At 50.7% G+C, this 20,424-nt stretch overlaps 1 protein-coding gene across 4 annotated transcripts in view; it reads right to left on the minus strand.

The window, feature by feature from the left end:
• The window catches only part of GBF1 (golgi brefeldin A resistant guanine nucleotide exchange factor 1), a 2,365,494-nt gene that overhangs the window by 374,499 nt on the left and 1,970,571 nt on the right, over positions 1–20,424 (minus strand). The window lies entirely within an intron of this gene.

The raw sequence follows: 20,424 nt of genomic DNA on the forward strand, positions 1-20,424 counted from the left end.
TTGATGGAACGCAATTGATTTTGCCCATGGTATAACACAGATACATCTTCTTGCACAATATCAATAACAGAGGAAACAATATTATCTAATGTATAAATGCGGGAAGAAAGAATGTTAATGCTATTGTCTACAACTGCAAGCACTTTTTCTAAATTAGCTTGATCTATAGCCCTTAAACAGGACGCAGCCTCAATCTGAGACAGCTTCCAAACTTCATTGTAAATAGCATATATCCATCTTTTGGATCTGCCGGAAGCAGGGCTCTTCGACAAAATCATTCAGATCAAAATCGTCAGTCAATTTAGACAGATGAAGCTTAACTGACGCTAAAGTGGAGTGTTTGAGCCAATTCTGACACAGCTTGCCTACGGAATAGGTAGTCACAGAATGGTCACTTTCAAAACGGGGATCCACCCTAACCTGTGTAGCCAGGCGCTAAACCCTGAAAACGATGTTGGCAGGAATCTGCACTTTTGTGCCACAACAACCAACCCTTAGGTTCCAAACTGGATATGTTAAAAGAAGAATTTGGCAACAGGGTCTGCAATTCTCGAATGGTTATACTGGTATTATTATCCCAACCGGGGTACTCTTCCAAAGCAGGAAAAGAAGGGGCATTTAATTTTTTAGTAGTAGCCAATCCAAAGCAGGTGGTTTGTGAAATAGTCTAATTCAAAAAACAACATATGGTTTGGGATGAGACATGCACGATGCAAAGCATCAGTGCCTTGCACTTGCCAACTTTTAGAACCCCAAACAGATTTAAGATCAATAGTATCTTTCCACAATTCATAGCCCCCAATAGCCAATTGGTTAAGAAAGGATTGGGAATACAACAATTTAGTGTGGGTAAGTCTAACTTTGGAAGAGGACTTTTCTGTCATCTTAAAACAAAATGCATTAGGATTAGACTGATTGAAATCAGAAAAATAGGTGAATCTCTTTAACAGAGGACTGAGCTGCCTTCCACAGGAGCAGGGCAATGTTCCCATTGCGTGTAATTAACTGTATTTCTCCTTGTGTTAGCCTTATGCAGGTAGTGATTGCCATAGTGTTGATAACAAAACAAATCGCCATAATTAGCTGAATCTAAATACAAATTCTTAGCATCAAAGGCAGCATAATATTTCAAATCTGAAAATAAAGCCTCTACAGCTTGAACATCCCAATCATCAGAGCGTATATTTTGCTTAATCACATCCCCCAAAGAAACTCTTAGGACATTCGGGACATTAATAATCTCTGTGGGACCATGAATCTGAAAATTAACAGCATCCCATACAATCCCATCTAAGACGGGCCAAGCAGTAATTGTGAGAAGTTGGCCTGATATATGATGCTCACTAGTTCTAGTGATCACCTTGTATCAGTCCAAACAACCCTTATGGTGATTGGTTGTAAGTCAACCTTATAAACCAGCTATCCTAATGGTAGCATGGACAAAGCAGTCTTAGGCTAAACTCTTTTGGCATGTGAAGCCAGCTGTTTTACCACAATATAACCCCTTGAATACCAGATGAAAGGACACCACACAGGTTGTTATGAAAATAAACAGTATATTTATTAATAACAACACCTCTGAACTCTTTATGAGGTCAGAGGGCTAAGCACATGACAATCTCTTACGAAAAATACGACAAGTTGCACAAAATTACAATGGTGCCCTAGGGGCACGACAAACCACATACTAAGTAAGTGGAATGTGAAAGTCGATAGAAGGAATGGAGCTGTCCAGAGGCTGTAGGATCGAGGGGACCACGCTACACTAACTCTAGGTAAGTAATAGGAGGCCCATGGGACGCGTGTGCAGGGTGTGAACTCACACGCGAGATGTGTAACAACGTCTATGGACAGTATAGTTCAAGTAAAAGGTGAGTACGGACAATCCTGACTAGTTAGGACTAAAACGACTGTGGAACTGTACACTAGGACAGTTAAACTACCCTTGAGCACCGAAATGCTCTCGTTACCTCACCCACGGGCTGCGGGTGCATAGGTGTCAAAGTGCGTCGGGTTCTCGCGTTGAAGTCTATGGAGCCTGGAAGAAAAGATGCTGCAGGCGACCAGGAGGAAGATGTCCGGTGCGATCCAAGGGTGGATCGGTGAAGAAGAGGACCTGAAAGCAGAGGGGACAGTGTTCAAAGTCACTAGCCAGTGACCGGTGTGGAACCAGATGTCGTCGTCGCGATCAGGTGAAGAGTGGACGCTTGACTCTGCAGCCACGTGGACCAGGAGGTGTCTTCGACGACCAGGATGGAGGCACGAGCTGTCCCACGCAGGCTCTCAGTGTCGGCGGTGTCGGATCCGGGATTGGAGTCAACAGGCCTTGGCAAAGGCAACCCACTTGGTGAGTGGAAAAGGCGTCTGGTGCGGACTAGGAGAGTCCGGGGTGCCCCTCTTTTGGAAGGGAGCAAGGGCCAGTCTGGAGCAACCAGACCAGCAGTGAAGATTCAAAGGTTCGTCGTCTAGGAGGCCACGAGCCAGCCGGCAAGTGACCAGACAACGCGTCGAGCAGCAAACAAGCAGAAGGGCCCCATGCAGATCTTGTGGAAGCTGGAGGGCTGATCTTCGGTGCAGGGGCTGCTCGGGGCTGGGGCTTCTCAATCCCCAAAGCACTTGGTCGAGTTTACCTCGGGAGTCGTGCTGGAAGCGAAGTGCAGGTTCGTTCAAGATGGCCGGTCCCACGTGTCTCGTCGCACCCACGGGTCTCAGTTTTGCTGCAGATGTGAGTTGAGGTCGGAGAGGTCTGGGAATCCGGATCTCGTCGGGCTCTGAAGTCTGGATCCTCGAGGGAAGACGACAAAGTGAAGCCGCTGGACGCTTGATGGTGCCTGCAGTTGCAGGGTGGACACTCCTTGCCCACAAGGGAGATTCTTCAGTCTTCTGTGGAGCAGAACGTCGAAGTCCAGAGTTTCTTCTTGTAAAGTTGTTCAGGATAATCTAATTTGGAATGGGACCAGCTCCTACCTTTATCCTACTAAAGGGGGCTGCACTACTGACTAGGTCCCTCCCCTGGGTGGGACCAGGAAGGGGGGTGGTTACACCCCCTATCCTTTGTCCGGTTTCCCGCCAGAGCTGGGGCTGGAGTGCCCCAGCAACTGGTTTGAACCGGTGTATGCACAGGGCACCTTGTGTGCCCCAGGCATGTCTCATTCCTTTCAGGCCTCCCTACCTCAATACACAAAATCCTGTCTGGGGTGGTGCTAGCACCTCCCAAGGCAGGAAACCCTTTTTCCAAGCCTCCCTCGCTGGAAGGACTCCCAGCAGCAGGAGGTCAGACTAGTGTCTGTGGTGGCAGCATCCATTTTGTGATGCCAAGGCTCGAGTTAACTTTAACCGGGGTTCTCAGTTACATGCATGTCGTGTCCCTCTAGAAGGGTGAAATGCTACCCCCGTCGCCAGAATTGGCGAGGGGGTAGTATTCCAATTCGTATGACACCTTACTCGACATGTTTTGATAATGTTATACCATAGTTCGCATTTAACCGCGAGGTTGATAATGCACTTAAGAGTATATGGTATAGCGTTACCATGGAAACAGCTAAAGGACTTGGTTCCGAAAGCTGTAGACAGGCTCAGCTCATGCTAGAGCACCATCTCACATAATTCCAAGCACTCTGCCTTCAGGATTGATAAGGCCTGCCATAGGAGTGACTGAAAGGAGTATATGTGTCCATTTTAGGGTTAGATATAGGTATACTATATCTATAGCAAAGGGTGATTACACCACCTTGCCCCAGCTGTCGTGCAGCCAGTTGTGTCAGATTTGGGTGGCCGGCCAGGGGTGGCATAATACATGCTGCAGCCCCTGGTAGGCCCTGGTTACACCTATGCCCTGGGTACCTAAGGTACACTGTACAGGGACTGATAAGGTGGCCCAGTACCAATTGGTAAATGCACCTAAAGTACATGGTTGTCAATTTAGAGAGAGAACAGCTAGGCTGTGGGTCTGATTAGCAGGCCCACAGCCAGGGAAAGTCGTAAACCAGTGAAGCAAAAAGCAAACATCTGGGGTGACCATAGGATTGCAGACCCCACTCTCCTACAGTAATGTTTACAAAAGTCAGGTCCCTCTTCAATCTGTGTGATGAGGAATGGGTGCCAATGTTCCATTAATATGCTGAAAAACAGCCCTCTCTTCCACATAGTGTCCATTGACAAGACGGAAAAAATACACCACAAATCCAATTGACAAACAAAAAAACTGAAAAAAGCACCAGTGTGAGAAAGTGCCATCTTTCTTGCCTTGGTATGCCCCCACTTTTTTCTGAACTGCTGATGTGCTTTGACTGAGTGTAGGGACTGCCCATGCCAATGCAGATGGACTTCCCAGGTTCTTCCATTTAGACAATGAAGACTCCCCAGGGCAAGGTTAGTCTCATCACCTTTAATTTGGGGGGTGGGAGGGTTGTGTGAGAAAGTGCCATCTTTCTTGACTTGGTATGCCCCCACTTTTTTCTGAACTGCTGATGTGCTTTGACTAAGTGTGCCCTGGGCCCCTGCCAATCAGGTACCCAGGGCCTGTGTTCCTTCCCTTAAAACTATGCTGAAACAAAATACCCAATTGGCATCTCTGGCCCCTTGTCAGCCCCTAGTAAATGGTACCCTAAGTACCCAGGGCATGGGGACCAGAGATACCCCTGAGGGCTGCGGCACGGATTGTGCCAACCTCAGGGGCCCTGTACCCTGATATCCACACACTGCCTTTGCAGGCTGAGTGCCTAAGTACATAACTAAAGCAAGAGTCGACATGGCCCACATCCCTGTGTGCCATGCCCACATCCCTGTTTGCCATGCCCACAGAATCCACTGCCCTGGCATACCTCAGTCACCCCTCTAGCTGGGTGCCCTATGGCAGAGGTGAGGGCACCGGTGCATGAGCCCTGTGCCCCTACAGTTCCCAGGACCATTCCTGGGCACTGTAAGTGCAGTGATGCCATTTAAGAGTATATGGTGCTGGGAGGTCGTCATTACGAACTCCACAGCACCATAATGGCTACCCTGAAGACTGACAAGTTTGGTATGCCCTCCAAAACCCGAACCTACAATCCACGTCTGGGCTGAGTGGCTGCAGAGGCTGCCACCCAGCAGACATGTTGCTGGACCCCTGGGTAGAGAGCCCCCCACTCTCCTGGGTCTGCAACAAAGCAGGTCCTGGGCGAGGTGCTATGTCTCCTCCCCTAGGATGGACAGGGGAAAGCTTCAAAGGCATACCGCCTCTGAGAGCTTCTCCAGACCATTTGCTGTACCGAGCAACCAGCCCCCCACCAGTCCTACCCCCAATCTGGCGGGAAGACTGGTGGGAAAAACTACGTCAGGAAGGGGGTTGTGCCAACCTGTGCCAACTCCACCCCGCAGGTGGAGGAGGCGAGGTGAAGCACGACCCCGGGCTCCGGCCATCTTGTAGGTGGGGAGTCTTGCCCAATCCCAGCTAGGCTCCTGCCCCCCTCCCACAGGAGAGAAGCAGGCTAGGGGGTGTACTCACCCCAGGACAGGGACCCTTTGGTCCCTGCCCTTGCCCTACCTATAACGCCCCAACATTTAGTATTTAGGGGCTCCCTGAACCTTCTTTCCTCAGATCCCGATATCAAAAAAGAAGAAAGAAGATCAAGAAGAAGAAGACCCGCTGTGCAGCTGCTAACAACAGGACAACAACAACTGACTTGGCCCCAGCCCTACCGGCCTGTTGATCCTGGAACCTGCCTAAACCCAGCGACCTCCGCGGACAGCAACCTTGGGACATCCAGAGGATCTGCCTGCCTTGACCCTCTCGACGATTGGGACTCCCATCAGCAGAGGCTCTGCTGCAACAACCCACCTGCTGCCCACCAGGAAACTCCGGACCAGCCCACTCTGTACCAGCCGAGCCCGGGCCAACGCGAACCAAGACCACGAGGACGTCCCCTCGGCGACTGGGACCCGAAGTCCAGTGCCCAAAGACCCTCCTCGACGAACCAGCTGACGCCTGCAGACTCAGAACCAGGGGCCACCCCTACCGCGACCAGCCGAGGGTAAGCTTTTCCGACACCCAAAGGCACCCGGCGCCCTACAGCCCCCTGTGCCTCCCTTTGGGGTACCTACCTGTGCTCCAACATCCCAACTTACCTCTCGAAGTGCTGGTCGCCCCTGGAGAGTCACCGTCCCCGAGCCTGCAGCCTTTGTTCCTTTTTCAAGATCCTCATTGGATAACATTGAGCGCCCGACGGCTCAAAAGCACCTTGCACCCAGCCGCCAGAGTGCCGCTGGCTGTGACCTCTTTGCCCTATCCTACTTCCCCCCTTGCCCAGAGCAAGTGACCAGGAGCCCAGCTCCCAGAGCCGCGTGGCCTGCTAGCCAGCAGCCGCCAACCGAAGGCCCCCTTTCCCTCATTGGATAACATTGGGCCTACCTACCTCTGCACCCGGCCGCCCCTGCGCCGCTGGGACTGAACCAACTGTACTCACCTGACCCTGGTGGACCCCTGAGTCTATGCCCAGAACCCTAACTTCACCAAACAAGAACTCACCTGGAAACCGGTAATTCACTTAGCTGCCATTGGATAACATTGACCCATTTTTGACTCGGAAATTTTCTAAGTGTGAAGTTTTGAAAACTGAAAATATTCATATAAAATCAGCCAAAGTCCGAGTTCGAAAACTACTCACCTGTGATCAGGAGAGAAGCCAGTACTGCACTTTTCAGCCCAGTACTGAGCCGCAAAAGTAATCCCTAGCGGGTTTACTAGTAATCTGTATTTTCTCCATAGGAACCCATTGTCTGCTTTATTTCTCAATAGGAACCCATTGTCTGCTTTCCTATGAAAATTCTTCTAAGTGTCTACTTTTGAAAACTGCAAATATTCTTTAAAAATCGTACGAAATACTGAAATGCAATTACCTACCTGTTTTGAGTTTAGCCCCCAGTGCTGGCCCTAGGAGACTAGTGCTGGGTTACAAAAGTAACGCGATCGTACTTTACCTGTAACCTGAATTTCCTCCCATTGAATAACATTGTGAGAATCACCTCGAAAAGTTTCTAAGTGTGAACTTTTAAAACAGCTTTATATTCAGGAAAAATCATCACTGTAACTAAAAACGTTTTTGCTAATCTGGTTTCAGCTTAGACCCCAGGACTGAATCCAAGATCTAATCCTGGGACTACCAAAGTAATCCATAAAGTAATCAACTGTACTTTCCTATGAAAACCCATTGAGCTCAATGCTAGAGTGTGTTTCAGAACTGTATTGCTTATTAGCTAACCTGTGATTAATGTGTGTACAAAATTATTGCTCCTCTGCAAAGTGTTTACATGAGAGTACTCGTAAAGTGAAAAGTATATTTTTATAACTGTTGGTTCTAAAAATAAAACAACCATATCTCTGGATATACAAACAATTGGCCTGGAGTTCAGTCCTTGAGTGTGTGAAACCTTTTGCTGACTGAGTGTGTACATCAAATGCTTTACACTGTCCTCTGGTACTGCCTTACTGCTCGACCAAGCTACCACTTTGGAGAGTAAGGTCAGTTCTGACTTTAACCTCTGTTATACGTCTGGGGTTGGTGGACTCTATGCACACTGTACTTCCTTCTAGACCAGTACATATAGAGAGCCACTTTCTCACAACCAGCCAAATGTAAGTCCAAGGGGGAATCAAAAAATGTTTTTGGAACCAAGATGCAAAAACAGAAAGTTTTGATGGGGACTTCGAATTTGTCGAGTTAGGGTCAAATGAAAATCTTGATTCAGTGGCCAAACAAGTTTGTAAATCGGGCATCGACAAGTCTGTGGGGTAATTATACTCAGTTTCATCTAGATGAGCATCAGGTGGAGTATGCAATAAAGAACTTGAAATTGCAGGCATCTCGATGGCAACGTCAGGCCTCTTGTTAGGAGCCGGAGCTAAAACAGAATGTCTCAGTATTGATGGACAGGAGACCGCTGGTGTCATACTAAGAAGAATCGTCCACTCTGTGTAATTTGACATTGTCAATAGAGATGTACCTTTTTTCTTTTCGACCAGGAAGTGGTGGTAAAGCACAAGTTACTACTTGTGTAACGATATATCTGTAAGAGACATTAGTTAGTATTAGATTCCTTACCTTAGAATATCCCCAGGCGTCAGACTGGATCCGGAAACTTTTGCGTAGCAGTACCCTTGCGCGTCGGTAGGCGTCGTCTGCGGCTCCGCGGCCGTCGTCGGCGTCGTGATGACATCGTCGGAGTACTTAGACGCCGCCTCCGCGTGCTGACGTCAGTTCTTAGACACAGCTTTTCCGCGCCAGAAACGCAGAGCCATGTTAAAAACCAACACTGGTGCCATTGAAACTAGGGCCCTGAAGGGGACAACCCTAACCCTAGATATTGGTTCGCAGAACAGGGAGGATGGGCGGGTCGGTAAGGAATCTAATACTAACTAATGTCTCTTACAGATATATCGTTACACAAGTAGTAAATTGTGCATCTGAAAGAGACACGTTAGTATTAGATTCCTTACCTTAGAATAGATACCCCAGCAATACCAACCCCGGTGGTGGGTCTGCGAACCAATAATCACACCAGAAAGTCCTGGAGGACGGAACGGCCAAAGAAGCCATCCCTCCGGACTTGACTGTCCAGGCAGTAGTGTCTTGCAAACGTGTGCAGCGATGCCCACGTAGCTGCCTGACAGATGTCTTGTAAGGGCACATCCCTGCCCAGGGCAGTGGTGGTCGCCGTCGCTCGGGTAGAATGAGCCCGCAGCCCAACCGGGGGCTCCTTCCTAGCCAAGGAGTAGCATGCCTGGATACACAGGATGATCCACCGGGAGATGGTCCTCTTGTGCACCGCTTTCCCCTTCTTAGCGCCCACGTAACCAACAAAGAGTTGGTCATCCACCCGGAACTGGCGTGTGCGATCCAAATAGAATGAGAGCGCACGTTTTGGGTCCAGACGGTGGAGCCGCTCTTCCTCTTTAGAGGGATGCGGTGGCGGGAAGAAGGTAGGCAAGGTGATGGACTGCCCGATGTGAAAGGCCGTGACAACCTTGGGCAGGAAAGAAGGTTTGGTACGAAGCATCACTTTGTCTGGATGGACAGAAAGGAAAGGTGGAGTACAAGAAAGAGCCTGGAGCTCACTCACTCTCCTGGCAGAGGTGATGGCAACCAGGAAAGCAGTCTTCAGAGTCAGAAGGCGAAGAGGACAGTTGTGAAGTGGCTCAAAGGGAGCGCACATCAGGAATGTTAAAACCAGGTTCAAGTCACACTGAGGCATCACAAACGGAACAGGAGGAAACGTGTGAGTGATGCCCTTAAGAAATCTGTTTACAATAGGGGACTTGAACAAAGAAGGCTGATCAGGTAGCCTGAGAAAGGCTGAAAGGGCAGAAAGGTAGCCCTTGAGAGTGCCCAGAGCAGATCCCTGCTGGGCAAGAAAAAGAAGGAAGAGAAGAACCTCAGAAAGAGGGGCAGAAAGAGGATCCACAGCCTTTGCTGTGCACCATGCCACAAATCTGTTCCACCTGCAGGCGTATACCGACTTTGTGGAGGGACGCCTGGCTGCCAGAATGACGTTACAGACCTCAGGAGGCAAGTCAAATGGCCTCAACTGTCGCCGCTCAATCTCCAAGCATGGAGGTGGAGACTGGACAGGTTCGGGTGGAGGACCGTCCCCTGCTGCTGCGACAGAAGGTCCTCCTGAAGAGGCAGACGAACCGGGGGATCGACTGACATACTGAGTAGCTCTGGATACCAGTACCTTCTCGCCCAGTCCGGAGCCACAAGGATGACTTGGGCCCGGTCGCGCTTGATCTTCTTCAGCACTCTGGGCAGAAGTGGTATAGGCGGAAAGGCGTACAACAGACCGCAACTCCACTCGCGACGAAAAGCGTCTCCGAGCGAGTGCCGCCTTGGAAATTCCAACGCGCAGAACTGATGACATTGCGCGTTCTCTTCGGTGGCGAATAGACCTAACCAAGGCTCTCCCCATCGCTGAAAGAGGCCTTGCGCAATGTCCGAGTTCAGACGCCATTCGTGATCCATCATGCACCGACGGCTGAGCTCGTCCGCCCTGGCGTTCAGAGAACCTGCCAGGTGTTGAGCCACCAGGGTCACGCCCTGGCGTTCCAGCCACTGCCAGAGGCGCAGAGCATCCTGGCAAAGAGTCCACGACCCCACCCCGCCCTGTTTGTTGCAGTACCACATGGCAGTGGTGTTGTCCGTGAACACCTGCACTACACTCCCCCGGACAGAGGGGAGGAATGCTTTCAGTGCTAGACGAATCGCCCGTAACTCCAGCAGGTTGATGTGGAGCCGGGCCTCCGCCGGAGACCAGAGGCCTCTAAACTCCGCCTCTCCCATGTGGCCTCCCCAGCCCTGGAGGGACGCGTCCATCACAACTACGGGCTCCGGTTGGGGAAGGGAGAGGGATCTGCCGCTGACCCAATCGCGATCCGTGAGCCACCACTGCGGCTGTCTCGCAGTGCCCTCCGAGATCAAGACGTGGTCGGACAGGTTGCCCTGATGCTGGGCCCACTGAAACTTCAGGTCCCACTGCAGAGCCCGCATCCGCCACCTGGCGTGATGCACCAGTAGGATGCAGGAGGCCAACAGCCCCAGAAGCCGCAGCGTCAACCTGACCGAGACCCGGGATAACGGCTGAAAGATGGGAATCAGAGCCTGAATATCCCGGACCCGCTGTTCGGGCGGAGAAACCCGAAACCGCGCCGAGTCGAGAACCGCCCCGATGAAGAGGAGCTTCTGAGAGGGACACAGGTGTGACTTTGACACATTGATGGAGAACCCCAGCTGGTGCAGGAGATCTGCCGTAGTCTGGAGGTGGCTGACGACTGTCTGGGGCGAGCCCGCCTTCAACAACCAGTCGTCGAGGTAGGGGAAGACTTAAACCCGTAACCTGCGCAGATGAGCTGCGACCACCGCCATCACCTTTGTGAACACCCGTGGGGCGCTGGTAAGGCCGAAGGGAGCACAGTATACTGAAAGTGCTCGTGGCCAACCGTGAACCGCAGGTAGCGCCGGTGGGCCGGCAGGACGGGGATGTGGAAATAAGCGTCCTGCAAGTCCAACGCTACCATCCAGTCTCCTGGGTCCAGGGCTGCTAAGACCTGAGCCAGTGTCAGCATTTTGAACTTCTCCTTCCGGAGGAAGCCGTTGACGTTCCGTAGGTCCAAGATAGGGCGTAGGCCCCCTTTGCCTTTCTTGGGTACCAGAAAGTAGTGGGAGTAGCAACCACACCCTACTTCTGGCCCAGGAACGCGCTCGATGGCCCCCTTGGCCAAGAGGGCCGTAACTTCCTCCTGCAGAAGTCGCAAATGATCCCCCGATACACGGTGGTTCTGCGGTGGCATGGCTGGAGGAGTCGCCACGAAGGGGAGGGAGTAGCCCCTTCGGACGATCTGCAGCACCCACCTGTCCGAAGTGACGGTGCGCCAGTGGAGGAGGTGATGGCGAACCCTGCCCCCCACTGGCGTCACATGGGCCTGAAAGCACGGACTAGGAGGGTTTTGAGGCGGATGCTGCGGGGGAAGGTGTGGACTGACCTCGCCGCTGTCCCCGACCGCCACCACGGCAGTTTCCACGGCCGCCACCGCGTTGGGTTTACCCTGCGGAGCGTGGCTGGCAGCACGTGTGGGTACACCCCTTCCGTGGCCACGAAAGGAGTGAAAGGCAGCCGATTGCTGGCGCGGGGCCGAGAGGCCCAAGGACTTGGCCGTAGCCCTGGAGTCCTTAAAGCGCTCAAGCGCAGGGTCTGCCTTGTCGCCAAAAAGGCGACGGCCATCAAACGGCATGTCCATCAGTGTGTTTTGGACATCGGCCGAAAAGTTGGCAGACCTCAACCAGGCGTGGCGTCTGACCGCCACCGTTGTTGCCATCGCTCTACCTAGTGAGTCAGTGGTATCCAGCCCACACCGGATAGAATATTTGGCTGCATCCCGGCCCTCCACAAGGGCTTGGCCGAGTTTGGCCCGTACCTCCAACGGACACTCTGGCAGCACGTCCTCAACCGTATCCCACAGAGAGTGGGTGTAGCGGTCCAAGAGGCATGCGGTGTTGGAAGACCGCAGTCCCAGACTAAGGGATGAGAAGATCTTTTTACCGTACTGCTCATACCTCTTGGATTCCCTGTCCGGCGGAGCCGACGGGAACGTGGTCTGGGAATTGGAGGCCTGGATGACCAGGCTCTCGGGGGTGGGGTGGGTGGACAGGAAACATGGGTCGCCCGGGGCCGGGCGGTGGCGTCTGGCCACGTTCCTATCTACGGGCGAACCCGTAGCGGGTTTGGACCAAGTGCCCAAAAGAACGTCGGTTAAGGCCTCATTAAACGACAGCAGAGGCTCGGCTGAGCATGACTGCGGCTTAAGGACCTCGGTGAGGAGGTTAGTCCTCACGGCCGCGACGGGGAGCTCAAGGCCCAAGGTCTTGGCTGCCCTCATCAACACCACACTATAGGTTGCCCCCTCCTCTGTAGCCACGGTAGGAGGCGAGACAAAGCCAGTGTCAGGCGAAGTGTCAATACCACTGGCCTCCCCAAGTTCACCTGCCCAGTCCTCTTGAGACTGGCATTCACGTGCCAGAGGGTTCTCAGACCCCTCCCAATCCTCCTCATCACCCATCTCCTGGTACTCAGGGTTAGGAAAAGATGGGGCCGGTTCATGGAAGACAAACTCTCTGAACGCCGTCTGAAGCGGCGCCCAGCGGCGCCGGAACCCTGTCGAGGGAGGCGTCGGAGACAGCGCCGCCCGAGGACGGCACCGGCGGTGACACCTGAGGGGTCGGCGCCGGGGAGGTCGTCAAATCCACCGGCGACGACCCGGATCCAGTGGGGCCCTGCGGCGCCGGGCCCGTAGGCGCCGGTGGCGTCGGAGCCGAAGTACCCGACGGCGTCGGGACCAAAGCCCCCGACCCACTAGGACCCCCAGACGGGACCGCTGGGCCCTAAGGCGCCGCGGAGCCCGTCGGAGGAGAGAGGGACCTCATGGCCATGAGGAACCGCTCGATCTCCTCCGGCGTCGCAGGAGGCCCAGGGACCGGAGGGTATGAAGCCGGACGTGGAGCCTGCGACTCCGACGGAGCCGCGTGGGCGGTGTCACCTGAACCCCCGGCCGCGTCGCGCGAGCGTCGGGGGGAGTCGGAAGAGCGATGACGTCTCTTCAACTTCTTGTGCTTACCTGACGACTTCGACCCTGAGGAGTGATGTCGACTCCCGGAGCTATGATGGCTCCGCTCCCGCGACCGGTCCCTCGACCTCCGTCCGGATCGGGACCTCTCCTGGCGCGGGGCCGTCTGCCGGAGTTCGAGTCGGTTACGGGACCGCTCCCGTCTAGTCTTCGAAGTCAGGGCCCGGCAGTCGGAACAGGCCTTGTCGTCGTGGTCGACGCCGGGACAGTGGAGACACCGACGGTGAGGGTCCGTGAACGACATCAGCTGGTCGCAATCCTCACAGGGGTTAAAACCAGGCTTCGGCAGCGTTTTGGAGTCGAAGACTCGAAAAAGGACGATCAAAAAGATCAAAAAAGTTTTAGTCAAAAAATGACTAAGGTACCACTTTTTCCGGATCTGCGCTGCTGGCGCGGAAAAAAGAAGAACTGACGTCAGCACGCGGAGGCGGCGTCTAAGTACTCCGACGACGTCATCACGGCACCCACGACGCGGACGACGGACGCGGAGCCGCAGACGACGCCTACCGACGCGCAAGGGTACTGCTATGCAAAAATTTCCGGATCCAGTCTGACGCCTGGGGATATTCTAAGGTAAGGAATCTAATACTAATGTGCCTCTTTCAGAATTTACGATACTCCCCACAAACAATTTCAAAGTGATTTTCTCTTCCGCACTTTCGACAGTGCTGTCCAAGCGCCGGACAAGCATCTGTGTGTGGAAAGTCATATCCGCACCTGTAACACCTCAGGGGGCGGTCTCGTTTCTTGTCTCCACGGCCAGACTCATGGCGTCTGCGCCTTGCATAGTGTTGCCGGGAAGAAGATCTGGATGTCCGCCTTCTATCTCAAGAGTATCTGCGAGTGGTACTGGCTTGTAAACGGTAAGCTTGTTCCCGCCTCTCAGCACGTCCCGCCTCCATTTTTCTGGCATGTTCCTCTGCTTGGTCATGGACTCGGGTCATCTCTTCAATTTCGTCTAAAGTATGACTCTTCCGTAAGAGCCGCCTCCTGAGTGTCTCTGACTGGCATCCTTCAATGATTCGCAGACTAATTGCATCCTCCGTGGAAAAAGTATCAAAGTCACAATAACGGGACTGTCGTCGAAGCTTTGTTATAAACGTACTCATTAGTTTTTCCTTTTCTTGACAGGCTAGGTTAAACATGTATCTTTCATAATCTACATTTCTCTTATGTAAAAACTTTTTATTTAAAGCATCTCGCACCTTGGCATATGATCCTGTTTCCACAGTCGGCAGTTCCTTGATTAGCTTGCCAACTTCTTTCCCAACCAGATTGCGCAACGCAATTAATTTTTCATCTTCATCCGTGACTTTTGATCCTTTCATAACATCTTCAAAGTCCTCGAATCACTCTTGCCACCTGAGGCCCATGCCACCTCCAGCTATCAGGGCCAGGGGTTCTGGGGCACGCAAATATGAGACACCTGCTGTATTTGGCGTGGTGGCCGCTGTACCCATGACATTTCGGTGCGGTGACGTCGTCATTTTGATTTATTTCTTTGTCCCTCTGTCTTTGCTCGTGTTTCTTTGTCTTGCTTTTATCACTGTCTTTGCCTTTGCTTGTGTTCTTATTTCACCTCTTGCATTTGCTTGTACTTGTTTATTTGATTCACCTCTTGTATTGGCTCGTGCTTGTTGGTGTTGACTCGTGTTTGCTTGTATTCTCATTTCACCTCTTGCATTTGCATGTGCTTGTTTGTCTTTACTGTTGCCTTTGCTTGTGCTTGCTGCTCAATGTCTGGTTGCCTGGCATCAAAATGGTTGCTCTATGCTTTCAATAGGGACTGGAGCTCACCGCCTGACTTCAAAATGGCCGCCGCTATGGAAATCTCGTGTCCCACGAGATTTGGGCTCATCCACTCTTCAGGCTCACGTTTCTTCAACCGGCACTCACCGGCAGCCGGTCCTCGCAGCAAGCAGCACCTCCACACGCTCCCTGGGCACCAGAGCGGCAGGTAGGATCGGGGTGGGCTCCCGATCTTCGTTTCTTCTGCCACACACTCGACCTCACGCATCCGGGGTGAGCACCCGACTCCAGCGCTCGACAGCGCTTTCCCGACTGGGCTCCACGCGACCAGCTGGTCATGGAGCAGCGGGCATTTACCGCTGGCCGCTTCACTCTCGGCGGCGGTCTCTGCAGGGCACACGTGTCGCGACGGCGACTTTTCTCAGTGTGCTGCACGGGACGGGTCACTCGTCTCCAGGGGTCCAGGTGATGGCAGACTGCACCATCCCACCTTTGTCGCCAGCTGTAGTGTCTTGCTACCAATCACGACAGACACTCTTTGTATTATTCACGGAGCCTTTATTCGTGCTTCTGCTCCCGACCTCGTCCCTATCCTAACTGCCTGTTCCTGTTTGCCGCTCCTCCCCTTCCTTCTCCTCCCACGACTCCACCTCCCAAACACTAGACTACAGTACACACTATTACAGCGCCCAAGTCTGATTCCGAAGCTGCGTTCTCACTATCTGTGGCATATCTCGCTGTTAAAGCGGCAACTTTATTTTTCTGAAACTGGGGTCTTTTCTGTGTAGAATCATCCTGCTTGCGACTTGCCGTCTTTCAGGCGGGGTTGGTCGCGACTCTGCTGGCCACCCCGACCTCTGCCGCCGCCTCCACCACCGGACGATGAGGCTGATTTTTCCTGTAAAGAACGAGGAGAACGTTGATCAGGAACCTGAAAACTAACAGGCGATTTAATCGTAGAGCGGTCGTGCAAATCATAAGTGCGCAGGCACTGGTGACGCGGGACAGGACTCCTGTTTCTATTGTTGTTGTTTACCCTGTTTTTTATTTCTGCTCCAAATTTGCTGAGGAGCTTTGGGTTGAACGTCTTTCTCAGACTTCGACCCCTGAGTTTGTTTCTTCTCTTTGGTAGAAAAGGGCTTGACACCTAAACTATTATGGCCAATGGTCTTATAAGCCGCTATAATAATTCTCGGCAACTGACGGGGTTTATCGGCATCGGGGACTTCGCGCAAGGCATTAGCCACTTGGAAGTTCACTGCATCTCCCTTTATATTAGAAAGGATGAGATCGGAAACTACGTCAAATGTGCCGAGTCTCATTCCCAATTCAACCGCAGCCTCAGGTCCGTGTTCATCTTGAACACAGTTAATGACCGAGGGGAGGACAGCCATTGACGGAGTGCCGAAGCACCTTGTGCACACTGCCGCAAAAATCCTACCCCATGATTCGCAGTCACCGGCTTCCGGTACCAAGTCCTTGGGCAAACTAATTGTAAGAATCCTGTGTTTTTCTTCAGGACTCGAATTAGGAAATACTGCTTCCAGCTGGTCAAATTTCTCGGCAAGCCAAGAAGGCATATCATCCTTATCTTGGGGAAGCTTGCCCATAACCGCATTAACCATCACGGGACTAAGCTTCATACCGCTTGGTCCAGCTGGAAGTGCCGCAACACCAGGGGCCCGCCCTGGAAATTGCGGGTAATATATTGAACTAGGGCCCTGATAACACTGATAGCAGAGTTATACAGGGGCCGTAACTCAGCAACGGGGACTGCCCCCGCATGAGAATGCGGGGTAAATCCAGCCAACACGCGCCTGGAATGGACAAAGGACCTAATCTAATCGCCGTTAAACTGTGGGGAAGGGCGCCATCAAACCAAACGCGGAGCTGCCATGCAGAAATCAGAACTTCCTGTGTCCTATATGGAACATATTCCAAGGGCACGGCTGTGTGAGTATATGAGTGGAACACATTAGTATCTGCATCTACTGCAGGAAAAGTCACCCATGAGCAGAAAATCGGGTAAGCTACCTCAGCACTGATCACCAAAATTACTGCCATGCCCATCAAGGTGACATTATAAGCCTGCAAATGATTGCGGACCGCAATTCGACTATGCAGCGCTAAGTCAATGTCACCCATAACGACACAGAAAGGTAAATGTACAAGTTAAAACTATGTAGCACAACTGGGTAGTAATGCAAAAGAAAACTGTTTTGAAAGATTCAAGCTTGAATATTCCTATGTAACTATAGGTAGGTTTATCCGTCACTACTGTTAACCGGAAACAATTGCGAGGGGGTTAAGGACTGATATAAGTACTACTCAAGCGTCATGTAATAAGACCACCATCGTTAAGGCGCCATGTTGCAGGGATTCTGCTCAGACACAGAACTGTGCACAGAGACCTAGAACCTCAGTGAATTAGGGTGTGCCAAAACTCACCTTAGTACCTAGAATCCCCTACCTGACTAGCATCAGTATCTCATTAGCTCTTCGTCCTATACAGACCCCCCCAGGATTATGCGATTTGCCGCGAAATCAGCACTTTTGTAAAAATGCAGCGATTTTTACAAAAGTGCCTGCGAAAATCAGCACTTTTGTAAAAATGCCACAATTTCTACAAAAGTGCACGCAAAATCAGTTCTGTTAATGCCGTTCGGTTGGCCCTGGAATGAGCATTATCAGGGACTAGAAAATATCAAGAGATGGCTCTTCAAGTTAGTCCATATATAAGATAACATTAAGGGATACTTTTTCACTTCTTCCTACTGCCTTATCTTTTTTTCCATTGATCTGTCTGCTGTTCTTCATCACTTGCCAACTTTGATTATTTCGAATTTCTCGCCATTAACAGGGAAGATATTCTATGAGGCAATGTTAGCCCTTCCTTCCAAAGTAAAAAAACTGAAACCCCTCAATAAGTTATGAATGCTTCGTTTTTGGGAGCAGAACCACTCCTCGTGTGTAGGATAGCTGAAAATACATGCGTAGATACCCAGGAGGTAAAGAAAAGAACAGGCCAACCTTTTACACAAAGCATAAGTAGCAATCAGCCCCTTGACACATGAACAGGTTTCCGGCTTTCCCACAGGGGCGGGTCTACATTTATTCTAGTGATTCAAATTGTTATTTTTGAAGTGAGCAGGTGTGGGTCATTGCAGTAGTTTAGGTGATGGCTAATACATCGTCGAGTGACAGAAGATGATCAACGCATTAGCACCCTCAGACTACATGGGCCACCAAAGACCATTTCTATGAAAAATACAACATTGAGACTCAGTACTGGGAACCATCCATGAACATCGGATAACAATCAACCACTGGGTTGACAAACACACAAGATGATGTGTCGTGCAATTCATAGAACCTTCACATAAATTCATCCTGGAAGAAGAGGAAAGGAAACAGGTCTTGGCACTCTATACTGATTACTGGAGGCACTGACCACCGATATAAGCTGTATGAACAGAGATCACGTATATCCACGCTAGATTCATAATTATTCTCATGTTGTAGAATAAACCCAGGCATTGGCGGCACCAGCTCCTATGGAGAGGAGCTAGCGAGTGGCAGCTCCTTTCATAAACAACTGGATGACAGCTATCCCATGCTCTAATTCCTTATAGCATGAAGTAGGCACCCTCATACTCTACGGCTAAGTCACACCAGTTCAAAAGAGTGGAGCAGCGTGTAGTAATACTATTGCTTTCACTTTCCTGCTGGAGTCTGCTCTGGTTAAAAAACAATGCCCTTGAACTAAGTTTCTTCTGCCTTTAATCAATTCACCTTGAATAAAGGTGTGTCTAATTGTTGATATGTTATCATACCATTCATGTGTTACATTTGGAGATGTCGCGTTCTGTGTTGTGTACACACAGTGCAAGGCGCGTTATGTAAATAGAAGTTTTTCCAGCTTTCAGTATGATCATTCCCTGAAAGCATGAGGCTATACAGGTACACGGTCATCTCCATGCACAGGACACACATGCAGATAATATTGTAGGAAAACCATCAAAGACCAAAATATTGACAGGTAAGTATATATTTTTATGTATAGATTTTATATACTTATCTCCGCGTATATGCATCTTGACAATATACATCGTCAAGGTACGTAGGTTTGGAGGTAGGCATAGAAAGTGTATCTCTCTCTCGCATGCTAGTTTAGCGTGGTGGTGAGGCCTAAGTAAAAGTCATCATGGCAGTTTCAGATGCGGTTGAGTGGGGGAACATGCCCATTTACTATGCAGGGGACATTTTTCTATAGTATTCAACAATCTATGGTGGAACAAACCGACATGCATGGTTAGGAACTACAAGTCCCAGTAGTACCTGTGGCAAACTAAGCGGTGCCCATGTTGGTGCAGCTCCCGCTATAAAAGGGAGCTGGGCCATGAGTAATGCGCTTATTATGGAGTAAATTCCCAGTGCAAGACAAGTACTACCATGCACGTGGCGCTGCAGATCTCCGTGTGTGCTTTTAGGACACAATACAACTACGAAGGCCTCAATCCTCGTTACAGGCTCTGGTTCAAATTCAATGATGAGATTGGTAATCGCAGAGATAAACCGAGGTCAGTTGCAAAACACTAGAAGGTAAGAGCATGGATGCTTATTTGCTATTTTCATAGGAAAAAAAAAAGGAAGGACACTTGAGAGAAAACCAGACACTGAAAAAATAACTACAAAAGTGGCACATTTGGATATGAACCACAATGTTTATATAATTAAAATTAAGGTTTCCAAAATCTACCAAAGGGTTCGGGAGATACAGATTTTAGACAATAATATTACTTTTAAATACAACCGCAACCAAACATTGGTCAATAAAAACTTTTGAAAAGTTTGAAACAGTTTGGCAACTCCGGCTTGGGTTGGGAGACCAATTCCGACAGGACAGAGGTCTAGGGGACCAGATAGGATACTTTGGACAGTTACCTCACAGCAATATAGCGGAAGAATCTTCCTCCAGCTGTGGTTTTGTGGACCCGTGGGGTGGGGACCAGGGCCAGTTGGGCAGAGCAGAAATGCCTGGTGGGTGTGTGGAAGGGGAGGCGGTGGTTAAGGAGCGTTCACCTGTGGACTGCTTCCTCTGTTCCATATCCCAGGTTGCCTATTCAAAGTGGAATACTCTGCTAAAGCACAAGTTACTACTTGTGTAACGATATATCTGTCTTTTTTCGGATCCAGTCTGACGCCTGGGGATATTCTAAGGTAAGGAATCTAATACTAACGTGTCTCTTTCAGATACAGTTTCCATTGATTTAAGGCCGAAAATGAATGATTATGAGTAAAATAAAGGGCTGCAAAAATGCTGCTAAATTTCCATATTTGTGCCGCTAAATTTCCATATTTGTGCCGCTAAATTTGCTAATCCATGCCGCTATATCCTGGGGGATCTGCCTATAGCAAAGTAACCAATGATTAGACAACCCAGAACATGCGACTTTGGTTACCTCGGGTAAAGTGGGAAACCTAGACACTCTTTCGCTATACTCTCATACCAGTCCAGAACAGGG

The sequence above is a fragment of the Lissotriton helveticus genome, chromosome 5_1 (genome assembly GCF_964261635.1).
Source record: "Lissotriton helveticus chromosome 5_1, aLisHel1.1, whole genome shotgun sequence".
NCBI lineage: Eukaryota > Metazoa > Chordata > Amphibia > Caudata > Salamandridae > Lissotriton > Lissotriton helveticus.